The sequence below is a fragment of the Bos grunniens genome, chromosome 16 (assembly GCF_055505025.1).
Source record: "Bos grunniens cultivar Pamir isolate PY7600 chromosome 16, Bosgru_T2T1.0, whole genome shotgun sequence".
Taxonomy (NCBI): Eukaryota; Metazoa; Chordata; class Mammalia; order Artiodactyla; family Bovidae; genus Bos; species Bos grunniens.
This window is the reverse complement of record NC_141180.1, coordinates 21,742,118-21,756,675: the sequence shown is the minus strand read 5'-3', so window position 1 is coordinate 21,756,675 and position 14,558 is coordinate 21,742,118. Positions and strand designations below refer to the sequence as shown.

The following is a 14,558-nucleotide window of genomic DNA, read 5'->3' as shown; positions in this document are numbered from 1 at the left end:
CTACCAGCCCACAAAATCCTCATAAGTTTGCTATCCTTAAGGCATTGAGCTTACCTTCTCTCCACCTCCTGCGCCCAGCCTGTTCTCATATGCTCACATCTCCCAGGTTGGTTGGAAACTCTTTACTCATACCCTGACTTGCTCAGAACCTCCAGCTCTTCCTAAACTCGTTCTTCCGGAACCTCCTTCTAATAGTTAGACCTTAATGAAGGCACATGGTTCACGGTTGAGTGCATTCTCTAATGCCAGGCATCTCACATTGCCTGAAGTAAGGCTCAGGGATCCTGTCCCATAACCTACCCCACTGTCCTCATGACAGAAAAGAAATTTTAACATTATTGTTGTTTTATCAATTGTCTTTGACTGAAAGTAACAGAGAACTCCAACTAAAAATGACTTAATAAGGTAGGCAACTCCATATTTAATTGGGTAACCTAAAGACATCAGTAAGGACCCAGGTGCTTTGCATCAAGGGTCCCTGATGGCACTGGTCTGTGGCCTCTTAGGAACGGGGCCACACAGTAGGAGGTGGAGGGCCAGGCAAAACCAAAACTATCCCTACCCCCCACTGCAGTCTGTGGAAAAACTGTCTTCTACAAAACCAGCCCCTGGTTCCAAAAAAGATTGATCATTCTAAGAGCGTTCACTTTGTCCTTTTTAAGTATTGCTCCCTTAATAGTCCCAGAATATCTGCAGCAGTCCCAGGTGCTCCATTCAAAGACTTTTTTCAGAGGTGGAAAAGGAGCCATCTCTTCTCTGTGTCTCGTTTGAAAAGTGAGAACCCCTTTCCCATAAGCCCCCTGCAAACTTACCACATCTCATTGGGAAGAGTTGCCCCATGTATCTATACCTAACCACTAAACATCAAGGAGGAGAAGGGACGAGAGAGGATGAGATGGTTGAATGGCATCACCGACTCAATGGACATGAGTTTGAGCAAACTCAGAGAGATGGTGAGGAACAGGGAAGCCTGGTATACTGAAGTCCATGGGGTTGCAAAGAATCAGATGTGACTTAGTGACCGAGCAACAACAACGGGTAAGGAGGAGGGGACCACCAGGATTGGCTCAGACAGTGGCTGTCAAAGCCTGGTCTTCAGACCAATAGTATCGGCATCACTTGATGCAAATTCTCTGACACCATCCAGACCTACTAAATCAGGGCTGGTGCTCAGCAACTGGTGTTTTAACAAGCCCTCTGCATGATTCTGATGCCCATCAAGGTTTAGGAACCATTGACTTAGACCAATCTTGCTTCTGGGCTAAAGCCTGCCTCCCTTGAAACATGCAATCATGATAAGGGCAGACATATAACAAAATCAGGGTTCTTTTACAAAGAAGAAAGGACTGACGTAAGAATAGAGGTTGAATAGAGGTTGCTTAAATAGTCAACATTACATGCTATAATCACCAAGTCAAAATTTTTTCCCTTTCTGACTGGAAAAGAAGCCTTCTTATGTTACACACTTTTATTGCACACGCCTGGCAACCACTTTACAATAGTTCAAAGAGTGTTTTGGGAGCATTCTTAGAAAAGGTTTAACTCTATTTCTATACAATATTCAACAAAAACAACAACCCTTTAGCAACACAGTCTTCAAAACTATTACCCATAAAAGGGTTTCATATTATCCTCAGGATAATTTTATAAAGTAGAAAGAGCAGTTGTTATTTTTATTTTCATTTTACAGATGGGAAAACTGAAGCTCAGAAAGGGCAGAATCACATAGCTAGCAAATTTTAGAGTGAACATTCACTTTGAAGATATTCTGACCTCAACTTTTTATTCCTTCCATGATGATACCAAGCTTTCTCCCAGATAAACATCTCCAGGCAGAGGCCACTATGATTCAACACACCCAATGCCAGAAACTCTGTGGGGCAATGACCTCCTACAATAAAGCACATTAGGAAGAAAGCCATGGCTGTTTCCATAACTTTCACCTGCATGGCCTGTTCTGATGCGAGACAATGGAATTCCACCTACAAGAAAATCTGACAGCTAGAAGAAATGGCAGAAATTTCCCTACCACTGTTAATTGTGCATCAGAGAGATTTTGCATGCTGCTACCCAAGAAAATGAGCATTTTCATTAACACTGTAGATTTCATTATTGACCTAAAGTTAGCAAAAGAGATGCTACCCTAATCACATTGAAATTACCTAAGAAGATATTTGTCCCTAGAAAATCCAAATGATTTTGTTTAATTTTTGTGAGCTAGAAATACGAAAGATTTTGAATTGATGCTTTTAAATTGTGGTACTGGAGAAGACTCTTGACAGTCCCTTGGATGCAAGGAAATCAAACCAGTCAATCCTAAAGGAAATCAACCCTGAGTATTCACTGGAAGGACTGATGCTGAAACTGAAGCTCCAATACTTTGGCCACTTAATACAAAGAGCCAACTCATTGGAAAAGACCCTGATGCTGGGAAAGATTGAAGGTAAAAGGAGAAGGGGGTGGTAGAGGATGAGATGGTTAGATAGCATCACAGACTCAGTGGACATGAATTTGGGCAAACTCTGAGAGATAATGAAGGACAGGGAAGCCTGGGGTGCTGTAGTCCATGAGATTACATGAGAGTCAGATATGACTTATCAACTGAACAACAGTAACAAATGTTTAAATACAACACACACGGTGTACATTAAAATAAATTTCAATAGTAATTTTCAACTAGGGGACCCAGGCAATAGTGTTCTTGAACAGCCATCAAACCAGGAGCTCAAACCCTAAAGATTACATGGGGTTCCTGGGGCAACAGAACCCAAGAAGCAGAGCTGTGATGTTTCTCAACCCCATCTCCCTTTAATCTAACCATTCTCCAGCTCTGCCAGGAATTCCCTTCAGATCTTGGGAGCACTCGTTACTAGAACAGCGCTGCCTGAGATGGGAAACCTAGGAGCTCTACCACAGCCTGAGTCAACCCTGAGATCCTAATAGGCATCCAGAGACCCAGGGAGCAGAAAATAGTATATACCTGAAGACTCCCTGGAGAAAACGACTTTTGCGGAGAAAACTACATCAGCAGACTTTATTAGGAAACCCTGAAGGTAGGACAAGGGCAACGTTATCCGGATGGCCCTTGCTCAAGGGTTCTCCAAAGGACTGATCCTCTCCAGATTCTCTACTGTTGGCCCTGCTGCTGATTTTTCTCCTGGCTTTTGTGGCCTCCATGTATTCAGAGAGATGACACTGAGCCTGGAAGTTCTAATAATCTGTGCTGGACCAGCTCTGGATTCTACCATCACTCCAACCTGACTTAGCTTAAATCTAATGCACCCGCTCTCCAAGATGCTGTCACCAAAGAGAACTTTCCTTTCGATCAAAAGAAAGCCCCGATGCAGTGCCACTGGGTCCCCGTGCAGCTGCCAAGTCCTGTCCCTAACCAAAGCAAAGCTTCTTCCTGCCGAAACCCAGGTGCAAGGGAGCTCTTTCCCCACCTCAGCCCTGCAGGAACACGGCAGCTCAAAGCCCCAGGAAGCGCTCCGCCTGAGCTGGGTTCATGAATGCTTTATTATTGTTCTGCTGAGCAGTTACCCCCATGCCAAGCAACCCTGAACAAGCTTTCTAAGCTGCAGTGATGGATGTTTGCAGGAAACCCATGGGAGTTATTAATATTCATGTTCCCGTCACACTTTTGCAAGTAATGGAAGCTTGTTTTCTGTAACACATCATTAGGCGAGAAAGATAAGTGACCTCCTAGAATTTTGATGCGCAAAGGGTGGTCACCCAAGGCTCAGAAGGGACTGAGGGGAGGCAGACAAGGTGAGAGGGGTGACGGTGTTGCACTCTCCTTTCGGAGACTCCCAAAAGACCCTTTTGGCGAAGGTGGGCCTTCGTGGAGCCCCCTCCCCCAACAGAGCGAGCAGAATCTGGGAAATGGTCTCAGTGTCTCCCCTCCCCGAGAGGACACAGGACCTGATGTCGGGTGTCTGAGGGCAGATTTGAGAGTACAGAGTGAGGAATTGGGAGGTCTGGGCTGAGCCATCCTGCCTGCTCTAGAGCACTGGAGAGGCCTACAGACTCAGGAGCAAAAGAACAGGGGGTCATGAGGGTCAGAAGGAGAGCATTTGCTGAGAGCTCAGGGGAGACTAGGTCCAGAGCAGCGAGGCTTGAAGTGAGGGAAGGAGACATGTCCAGCAACTCTAGGAATCAGGCAATGGGGGCAAGAGAGCGATTCTTACCCATAAGCCTCTCAGAGCTGCCCACCTGCCCCTCTCCACTCTAAGGAAGTGCCCAGTTACAATGCAAGCTGTTGTCACACATGCCATACACATTTCAGAATGTGTGGACTGTGTGTCTGTTTCCTCATCTGCAAATTGGGCATAAGAGTCATACATAGAACAGCATCTGGCCTGTAGCACACTCCATTAAATGCAAGCCATCATCATTATCACCATTAATATTATTTATGGGTCCATTTCCCTCAATAGACTGAGTTCTCTGGAAGCAGAAACCATGTCTCATTACATTCGTTACCCCAAAGCCCAGCACTGTGCCAGGCACAACTTAATTGCATAGTAAATACCCACTGAAGGAATGAATCAATGAATGAATGGTACATTTCCTGATCCTGTCGTTGTAGGAAGGGCCTCACTCTACACTTAGGCTACATGAAGTCATTTCATCCTAATATTAATAGCAGCAGGTCACTGATTCATTCAACAAACATTTGTTGATCACTTGCTCTGGGCCAGATGCTATTCTGGGTGCTGAGACTGTAGCAGGGAAACAGAAATGGAGAGACTGTCAGGCCTCGTGGAACTTGCCTTTCATAAGGGGAAAGAGAAGACAAACGAAAAAAGAAGTAAAATGTGTTCTGTTTGATGACTATCTGCGCTATGGAGAAAAGTTGAACAGCAAGAAGTGGGAAACTGCTCTACAACACGGGGAGCCCAGTATGGTGTCTGTGATGACCTAGAGAGGTGGCACCAGGGTTTGGAGGAAGGCTCAAGACGGAGGGGGCATATATATAATTATGACTGATTTGTGCTGTTGTATGGCAGAAACCAACACAACATGGTAAAGCAATTATCCTCCAATTAAACTTTTCAAAAAGAAAAGATGCCAGGGAGCAGGGAATTTCCCTGGTGGTCCAGTGGTTAAGAATCTGCCTTCCAATGATGTTTTCTATCCATGGTCAGGAAAGTAAGATCTCACACGCCACAGGGCAACTCAGTCCACGCCCACAATTAGAAGTGCCGCTGCACTGCAACTAGAGAAAGTATGCGCGCCACAACGAAGACTCAGCTTGGCCAAAAAATAATAATAAAATTACATTTTAAAAAAGGAATGCCAGGGAGCAGGGGCGTTCTGTGTAACAACAGTGCTAAGGGAGATCTGCTGGAGAAGGGGGCCAAGGAGGTGGGGGAGCCAACCATGTGCGTGTAGGGGAAGAGATTTATGGTTAGAGGAAAACAAAGGTGCAAAGATATGTTTATATCTTCTGGCCACACCTTAGTGACTGATTTCATAGCCTTCTTATAATGGAGAGGGTTTCCTTAGACACCTGAGCCATCAAAGTCAGCTTAGGGTACCAAGCTTTCCACAAAGTCAAACCACAATCAGTGACAGCTCTTTGTTAACTGTGTGATCGTGAAGTGAAATTGGATCTCTCAGTGTGACCAGGAAGGAACACTTCTGACAATTCCAGATCTGTTCCCATCTATAGTTCATAAATCTCATTTCCTTCTGGATAGATCTGTTAAATGAGATATTAGATATAAAATGCCTAAAAGACACTTACTCCTTGGAAGAAAAGCTATGATGAACCTAGACAGCATATTAAAAAGTAGAGACATAACTTTGCCCACAAAGGTCCCTATGTTCAAAGCTATGGTTTTTCCAGTAGTCATGTACAGATGTGAGAGTTGGACCATAAAGAAAGCTGCATGCCAACGAATTGATGCTTTCAAACCGTGGTGCTGGATAAGACTCTTGAGAGTCCTTTGGACAGCAAGGAGATCAAACCAGTCAATCCTAAAGGAAATCAATCCTAAATATTCACTGGAAGCATTGGTGCTGAAGCTAAAGCTCCAATACTTTGGCCATCTGATGTGAAGAGCCAACTCATTGGAAAAGACCCTGATGCTGGGAAAGACTGAAGGCAGGAGGAGAAGGGGATGACAGAGGATGAGATGGTTGGATGGCATCACCGACTCAATTGACATGAGTTTGAGCAAGCTCCGGGAGTGGTGGAAGACAGGGAAGCCTGGCGTGCTGCAGTCCGTGGGGTCACAAAGAATTGGACATGACTGAGCAACTGAGCAACAACAAGTACTATACTGGGCACGCTGCAATTGCTTTAAATGGTTATTCCTGTTATTCCAGTCTTATTCCCCCACCCTCCCCAAGTCCCAACCTCCCAAAATGCCACAAAGAAGGAAAAATACTGGAGAAGGTTATTGCTCTGTTGCTACTTGGGAAGCATGGGTGGGGAGGGTGAAGAACAGGATAACTGACCACTGATGGACATTTTCTGCACCAGACTGTGAGTGAGCGGCTTGAGAGAGGCAATCTCCAGCTCTGTAACTCTGCACGATGCCCAGCAGATGACCTGCCACATAGTAGGTACTCAATGAACGCTTGATGAAAGAAAAATGGAAATAAATTGCAGCCCTATGCAGTGGGCCTCGGGACTGTAACACACCCATTTCCATGAGTCCTACTGGCGTCTTAGCCAGCCTGAGCTGGTGACACCTACAGAGCAAGGCTGTGCTGAGACCTAACACCCCGGGAGCTTAACTCTCTTGCTGTCCACACGAATACTCCCTCAAATGTCACCTGGTGTTCGGGGTGGTGCATGAGTAGCAACCCACAAAGGGAGTCTGGGCGATTTTACTGCATTTAGCTTTGTTGGCATTTAGATAAATCATTACTTTCTGTAGTTTTAAACTTTAGCTCAGTGTTCTCAGAGAAGATATAAATTATTAAACAAAGGAAAGCAACTCTCTGGCTTCAGATCAGCTGGCAATTAGCATCACCTAGCACTGAGAAAAAAGTCCCTTCCTGTGGTCCACATGTCAGCTTAAGGAGCTCATGTTTTGGCAATGATGCTCAGGTTCTAGCTGATATTAATCTCAGATGTGCCTGGAACCCAGAGAGAATAATTGAAGTGATTTGGGCATTCACCCCTACTACAAGAGAAAAAGGAAATTAAAAAGAGAAGGAAAAGGAAATGTAAATCTTGGTATAAGAATGGAGGGAATTTACATGAACTGCCCACTTTCTAGTTACCATGTATGGTACATATATGAATTCATTTCAACTTTTACATCATGAAGTAGGTGCTACTCTCTCTGTTTGGCAGACGATCAAACTGAGGTTCAGAGCAGTTGAGTAACTCACCCAAAGGCACACAGCAGCTGAAGAAGCAGAGAGCAGAGGCAGGGTCTGCCTCACACTGAACTGCCTCCTCTCAGAAGCGAGCAGAGGACCCCATAGGCAGCCGCGAAGTCCATCCCAAAGGGGTCGTGGGCCATGAGCAACAATGCCCTGGGGAGAGTTTAAGTGTGGACCACTCCCTTTGAATGTACATATCCTCTAGGGAAGGATGAATCTTCACACATTTCCATGACATCAGAATTACTCCCTCCCTGTAACAACTTTCTCAACTTTTTCTTCACACAGTCCCCTACTTTGGCATTTGTCATGTCCCATCATTAGAAAATAATCTATGTCATATGTATAGAGAGAGAGAAATGTATCATATTTATATTCCCCTTCAATGCTAGAACTGGGTCTTGCCCCAACAGACTCTTAGTTAATATTTGTTGAATGAATATTCGTGTGTAAAATCTATCACAGGAAATAAAAGATTATAAGTGATCCAACTAAATAGGGTTCCAAAAAAAGACTTAAAGCATTGATTTTTTTTTCTTATTTCAAAAGTAAATCCTCCTCTTGGAATTCAGAAAGTGACCAGCGTTATTGACACAGGAATATGAGGAAAGGGGAGGTTTAATTAACCAGACAGCAAAACAAAAGTCTTTGTTTACCTAAGAGCTCCCTCTGCCATTGCCAGGTACCTCATACCATGAAGAGTTTTCACTGTTCAAGGATGATCCTCATAGGAAGGGGGGGAAATGCAGTTTAAAAAGGTAAGTAACAGCATTAAAATGACACCATCAGAAAGGCCTCTGAGGATTCTCAGGTCACAGTTCTACACAGTTCTAACTATTGTATTCGGACAATATTAATAGAAGGGAGAAAAAGATCAGAAAAACATCCTCAGACTACCAAGACAGAAGTGAAATTCTGAACAATAAAAGCCAGGAAAGCTCAGAAGAAAATATGGCTTCAAAGATTCCTAGTGAGACCCTTTTTGGACTTTTCCATGTAGGAGATGCAAGAGACACAGGTCCAAGCCCTGAGTCAGGAAGATCCCCTGGAATAGGAAATGGCAACCCCTTCCAACCTTCTTGCCTGGGAAACTCCACGGATAGAGGAGCCTGACTGGCTACAATCTGTAAGGTCGCAGAGAGTCAAACACAACTGAGCATGCATGCAGCAAGACCCTTCTTACCTATCTGGAGAGAACACACACACACACACACACTGATGAGAATATTCACACACACGCGCGCGCACGCGCTGATGAGACTATTCCCAGCCAGTCTTTGGTAACCTTCCAACAACCATTGTTGCCAATTACTGTCCCTTTGGTCTCAGAACACCTGCTTGGGGTAACACAAGCCAGAGATTCCAGCTGAGCATCCCAGGACCATTGAAGTTCACATTAGCCAGGTGACTTCTGAGCCTGAGGGAAGAGCCAGCTCAAACATTTCACTTGAGATCATGCCAAAAAGCAGCTGCCTAAATAACAGTCCCATAACCAGCTCCCATAAGATGGTCCCTCTAGACAAGAAGAGTCATTTTTGCTTCCAGGATATGAACTGACTATTCGGGTAGACTGACAGTGTGATAAAAATCTAAATCTTCCTCAGAAATTTTAAACCTTCTTAAAACACAGACCTAGACATATCCTCTAACATACAACTCTGACATTTTATAATTAACTGACACATAAAATAGCTAAAACATACCCAACATTCACTATGCACCCAGCTCTAAGTATTAACTTGTTTAACCAATGCAAAAAAAAAAAAATCTATGAGGTGAGAAATATCATTACTCCCACCTTATGGATGAGGAAATTGAGGCCCTGGAAGATTAACTTGTCCACAATCACACAGTTCCAGAGCCCTCACTCTCACCCACTACACTATACTATGTCTTACACTAGGATTCCAGGAAAATCATAGATGTTTATGTCACTTGCTATCACTGACACAAAGTAACCCTTAAGTCTTTACATTAGGGATTCATGCGCATTCCTGAGGATTTATCCAATTCAGCAAGTTCAGTGAAACCTTATTCAACACCTTCTTGGTGAAAATCAGGGCCAGATGTGGGGACGGGCTCCATCTGGAGGTGGGCCTCAGGCTTTCCTCCCCTTGCAGCTCACTGCCAAGGAGGAGGTGCACTAGAGTGGGAGCCACAACCAGTGAAGCCCACGCACCCTAGAGCCCATGTTGCACAGCAAGAGAAGCCGCCACAGTGAGCACTGCCGGGCCGTGACGTGGGGTGGGACAGCCGTGCAATCGACAAGTCAAGGCTTCCCTGGCGGCTCAGCGGTAAAGAATCCACCTACCAGCTCAGGAGACACAGGCTTGATTCCTGATCCGAGAAGATCCCACACAGTGAGGAACAACTAGGCCTGTGTACCACAACTACAGAACCTGTGCTCTAGAGCCCAGGAGCCACAACTAGTGAAGCCCAAGCACCCTAGAGCCCACGTTGCACAAGAGAAGCCGCCACAGTGAGAAGCCCGTGCACCACGCCTAGAGAAAAGCCAACACAGCAACAAGACCCAGCATAGCCATAGAGAAAATATCAATTGTTTTTAAAAAGTCAAAGGCTGTTAACATCCCTGCCCTGCTCTCTGCTCTCCTATCGGGCCCCTCATTTAATTTCCAGAATGTGTTCCTCTAATTGGTTAGTTAGAGAAGCTAAGCCTTTGGCTTCCTACGCCCCGTGCCATCTCCCAGTGCCTCAGGGGTTAACTTAGGCCAGCTCTGCTCTAGGCTGTATTCCCCTGGACCATCTCCCTGTTAGACTCAGTTGTCCATGCCCTCCTGCTTTCACACAGGGGTCGAGGCTTGGGTATAAGAAAGGGACCAAGGAAGCCAGTTTTTAGTCTCGTCCTTGCGCTCTTCAGGAGACCAAGAAGAAAGTGTGACTCACACGGGGTGAAGCCAGCTCCCTGGTCTATGGGTTCCATGTGGGGGTTTCAACCAACACCGTGTGATCATCAATAGTCTACTCTTGTCTGGCCATGTCCTCCGGGCATGTCTACCCCAAAACCAGCAACGGTAAACTGACGGACTGAGGGTTCCGATTTTCAGAATCTCACCCCTGTCTGTTTCCATCTTGGAGACATCTTAGAGATATAAGGACCAATGAACCATGGTCCTTCCCTACCCTCAAGGAACTCACAATCTAGTGGGGATACAGACAAACAAAAGTAGTCAGATATCAGGGAGAATGCACCATCTGTCTACTTGGGAGCACAGAGGAGGGCGTGATGGATTTCAACTAAAGCGAGCAGAAGAGACTCACAGGACTTGAAGGATGAACAGGATTCTGATAGCAAGGGAGGGGTGCTTTTTCCAGGTCAAAGGAACAACACGAGCCAGAGACTATGAAGCTGGAAAGGGCAAGGAGTTTTGAAAAATATCAGTCACTGAAGCATTGGGTATAGGAGCTCAGTGAGAGATGAGGCTGAGATCAACCCATAAAAAACCTTAAATGTCATATTAAAGGGCTTGGCCTTTGTCCTTTAACAAGTAAGCAGACATTGTAGGTTTTGATATTTATTTCCTGAAGACTTCTCCTGCCTCTCCCCTGAACTCTAGATTAGCAACTCCAGCTGCATGGCTTGGCACATCTCCACTTGTAATTCTCAGATCCTAACATGTCCAAACCACGCTCTCCATCTTCTCCCGACATCTCTCTCTTCCTGCAGTTTTCCCCATTTTTCCGCTGCTAAAACCAAAAACCTATGAGTCAACTTTTACTTCTGTATTTCACTCACGTCCCACAGCCAATCCCCCAGAAAATTCTAACAGCTCAACCTTGAGAATATATCCAGAATTTCAGCACTTCCCACCACCTGATCCAACCACCATGACCTATTGCCTAGATTATTCCAAGAGCCTCCTGTCTCTCCCAGAAGCCAGAGTGATCCCTGAAAAATGTAAAGATCATGTCAGTCACTGCTCTGCTCAAAACCCAACCACAGTCTCCCTCTCACTTAAAGACCAAAGTCCTTACCTTGACCCTACATCCTATGAGATCTGCCTCTCTGCTTCAGGGAGCTCTTCTCCTTCCACTCCCTCCCCTTCCATCACCTACAGCATGCTGGCCTCATGGCTGTTATTACACATCAAGCATGCTGTACCTTGAGACCTTGACACTCGCTGTTCCCTTGGCCTGGATCTCGAGATGGAGAGATTATCCTGGATTATCCAAGCAGGTCCAGTGTAATCAAAAGGCCCATCATAAGAGGGAGGAAGAGGGAGATTACCGCTAGAGAAGAGGAGAAGGCCATGTGATGATGGAAGTGGACATTGTTGTGATGTGGCCACAAGTCAAGAAATGTGGGCAGCCACCAGAGCTGAGAGAGGCAAGGAAGAGTCTCCCCCGGATCCTCCAGAAGGAACCAGCCCTGCTAACGCCTTAAGTTTAGTCCCTAAGACTCTTTTCAGACTTGCAAGCTCCAGAACTGCAAGATAATAAATTCATGTTGGTTTAAGCCATTAAGTGTGTGGCAACTTGTTACAACAGCGGTTGGAGACATACCACTGGGGATTCACCAGTGCAAGTGGAAAGGGCACTGGACAAGGATATTGGATCTCCAAGAATCCTTTCTCTCTTGAAATTCTAGAATTAAAAAATAACTGGAAGGGCTTTAAAAACTCATTGCAACCTCTCCTGCTTCTGGGTCTTTCCATAGCAAGATGTTTAAGACTGAGTCCAGCTCTGTCTACTCAGTTGGGCCTCTTTTGTAGCAAGGGTTTTAGGAAACACTATTTCCAGACCTGACAAATCGTCTTATATTTTAAGAGCATTAGCTTTCCAAGTTTTTTCTTTCTTTCTTTTTCCCTTGATGGGAGGAGGAGAAAGAGAAGTCTTCATGCCCTGAAGTAGAAATAATTATCTTGAGGACTTCAAGACCGCATACGCACTGTTTACACCATTCTGATCAAAGTCAATCATGACTTAAGAACAAACTGTAGCCTTCTATTCAGTATTTCTTTAAATAATCTTTCTGCTTCTCTTTGAGGAAAGAAAAAACTTACAACCTGGAGACTAGTATTAACCATAATGATAATGTTTCACGTTTACATGCTCAAAGAGCTTTAGCATCATTAGACAGTTAATGTATATGACACTGCATTGCATGAGGTAGGTCAGTACTGTTCTTCCCTCTTAGCGACAGGGATCCAGGTGCTGCAAGTTTCAGTTCTCACTGGTACACTTGTCATCCATCAGTCATAGGGCCAGGGCTGGGAACCAGGTCGACAGAATCTCTGATCTCTCCAACATATGTAGAACTGTGAGCAGCCAACACTTCCAAAAAAAAAGACTGTTGACAAAAAAAAAGTTTATCAATGAATAACAGGATTCAAATAGAGTGTTTCCATTCTTTAGGAGAGATAAGATTGTGAATAATTAACAGCACAGAAGACAATGTAAAAACGAAGAGCTGTTGTGCTGTGTGGCATAGACAGTATGAGCTCCAGGGATTCAGATAAAGGAGACATAATTGAGCAGATGTGTCTGTGCAGAGTCTTTTTTTTTTCATACCAACCAGAATTCTTGTAGCTCAGAATTTACATGTATTTACATGATTGAAACACATATATGTTCCACCTAAGGACAGAGCAACTACGTCTGGAGCAGAAGGAAATGTATTAGAAATCAGTGTGTTGGCTTCTGTGCTCCTGTTACAGGGACTGACCTGGATGTAAAAAGCCTCCTATCGCCTAGTGATGGCATCCCTGCATGACTCATGTGGCCCAGCCTGGACCCCTGCTCTGAAGAGTCAAGACAGAGAGGAGCCTGTGGGGCTACAGGCAGCTTATGATTTGCTGAAATGAGCTAATTCTTTTAAGCAGGCCAGTGTCTCACTTAAAACAAATAGGGTGGTTTCACTACTATATGACCCAGCAATCCCACTCCTAGATATATACCCTGAGGAAACCAAAATTGAAAATGACACATGTATCCCAGTGTTTATTGTAGCACTATTTACAATAGCTAGAACATGGAAGCAGCCTCAGATCAGATCAGTCGCTCAGTCGTGTCCGACTCTTTGCGACCCCATGAATCGCAGCACGCCAGGCCTCCCTGTCCATCACCAACTCCCGGAGTTCACTGAGACTCACGTCCATCGAGTCAGTGATGCCATCCAGCCATCTCATCCTCTGTCGTCCCCTTCTCCTCCTGCCCCCAATCCCTCCCAGCATCAGAGTCTTTTCCAATGAGTCAGCTCTTCGCATGAGGTGGCCAAAGGACTGGAGTTTCAGCTTCAGCATCATTCCTTCCAAAGAAATCCCAGGGCTGATCTCCTTCAGAATGGACTGGTTGGATCTCCTTGCAGTCCAAGGGACTCTCAAGAGTCTTCTCCAACACCACAGTTCAAAAGCAGCAATTCTTCGGCACTCAGCCTTCTTCACAGTCCAACTCTCACATCCATACATGACCACAGGAAAAACCATAGCCTTGAGTACACGAACCTTTGTTGGCAAAGTAATGTCTCTGCTTTTGAATATGCTATCTAGGTTGGTCATAACTTTCCTTCCAAGGAGTAAGCGTCTTTTAATTTCATGGCTGCAATCACCATCTGCAGTGATTTTGGAGCCCAGAAAAATAAAGTCTGCCACTCTTTCCACTGTTTCCCCATCTATTTCCCATGAAGTGGTGGGACCGGATGCCATGATCTTTGTTTTCTGAATTTTGAGCTTTAAGCCAACTTTTTCACTCTCCACTTTCACTTGCATTAAGAGGCTTTTTAGTTCCTCTTCACTTTCTGCCATAAGGGTGGTGTCATCTGCATATCTGAGGTTATTGATATTTCTCCTGGCAATCTTGATTCCAGCTTGTGTTTCTTCCAGTCCAGCATTTCTCATGATGTACTCTGCATATAAGTTAAATAAGCAGGGTGACAATATACAGCCTTGACGAACTCCTTTTCCTATTTGGAACCAGTCTGTTGTTCCATGTCCAGTTCTAACTGTTGCTTCCTGACCTGCATACAAATTTCTCAAGAGGCAGATCAGGTGGTCTGGTATTCCCATCTCTTTCAGAATTTTCCACAGTTTATTGTGATCCACACAGTCAAAGGCTTTGGCATAGTCAATAAAGCAGAAATAGATGTTTTTCTGAAACTCTCTTGCTTTTTCTATGATCCAGCAGATGTTGGCAATTTGATCTCTGGTTCCTCTGCCTTTTCTAAAACCAGCTTGAACATGTCCACTAATAGATGAATA

The 14,558-nt window shown here is 44.8% G+C and overlaps 1 long non-coding RNA gene across 11 annotated transcripts in view; it reads right to left on the bottom strand.

Annotated features, from left to right (window-relative positions):
- The window catches only part of LOC147356310 (uncharacterized), a 567,448-nt gene that overhangs the window by 542,637 nt on the left and 10,253 nt on the right, over positions 1 to 14,558 (bottom strand). Inside the window, exon 4 of one of the 11 annotated variants that reach the window (XR_015142700.1) lies at positions 55 to 12,652. The exons of the other annotated variants lie outside the window; for them this stretch is intronic. This is a non-coding gene — a long non-coding RNA (uncharacterized LOC147356310). The remainder of the gene's footprint in view (positions 1 to 54; positions 12,653 to 14,558) is intronic. 11 annotated transcript variants of the gene reach the window in all.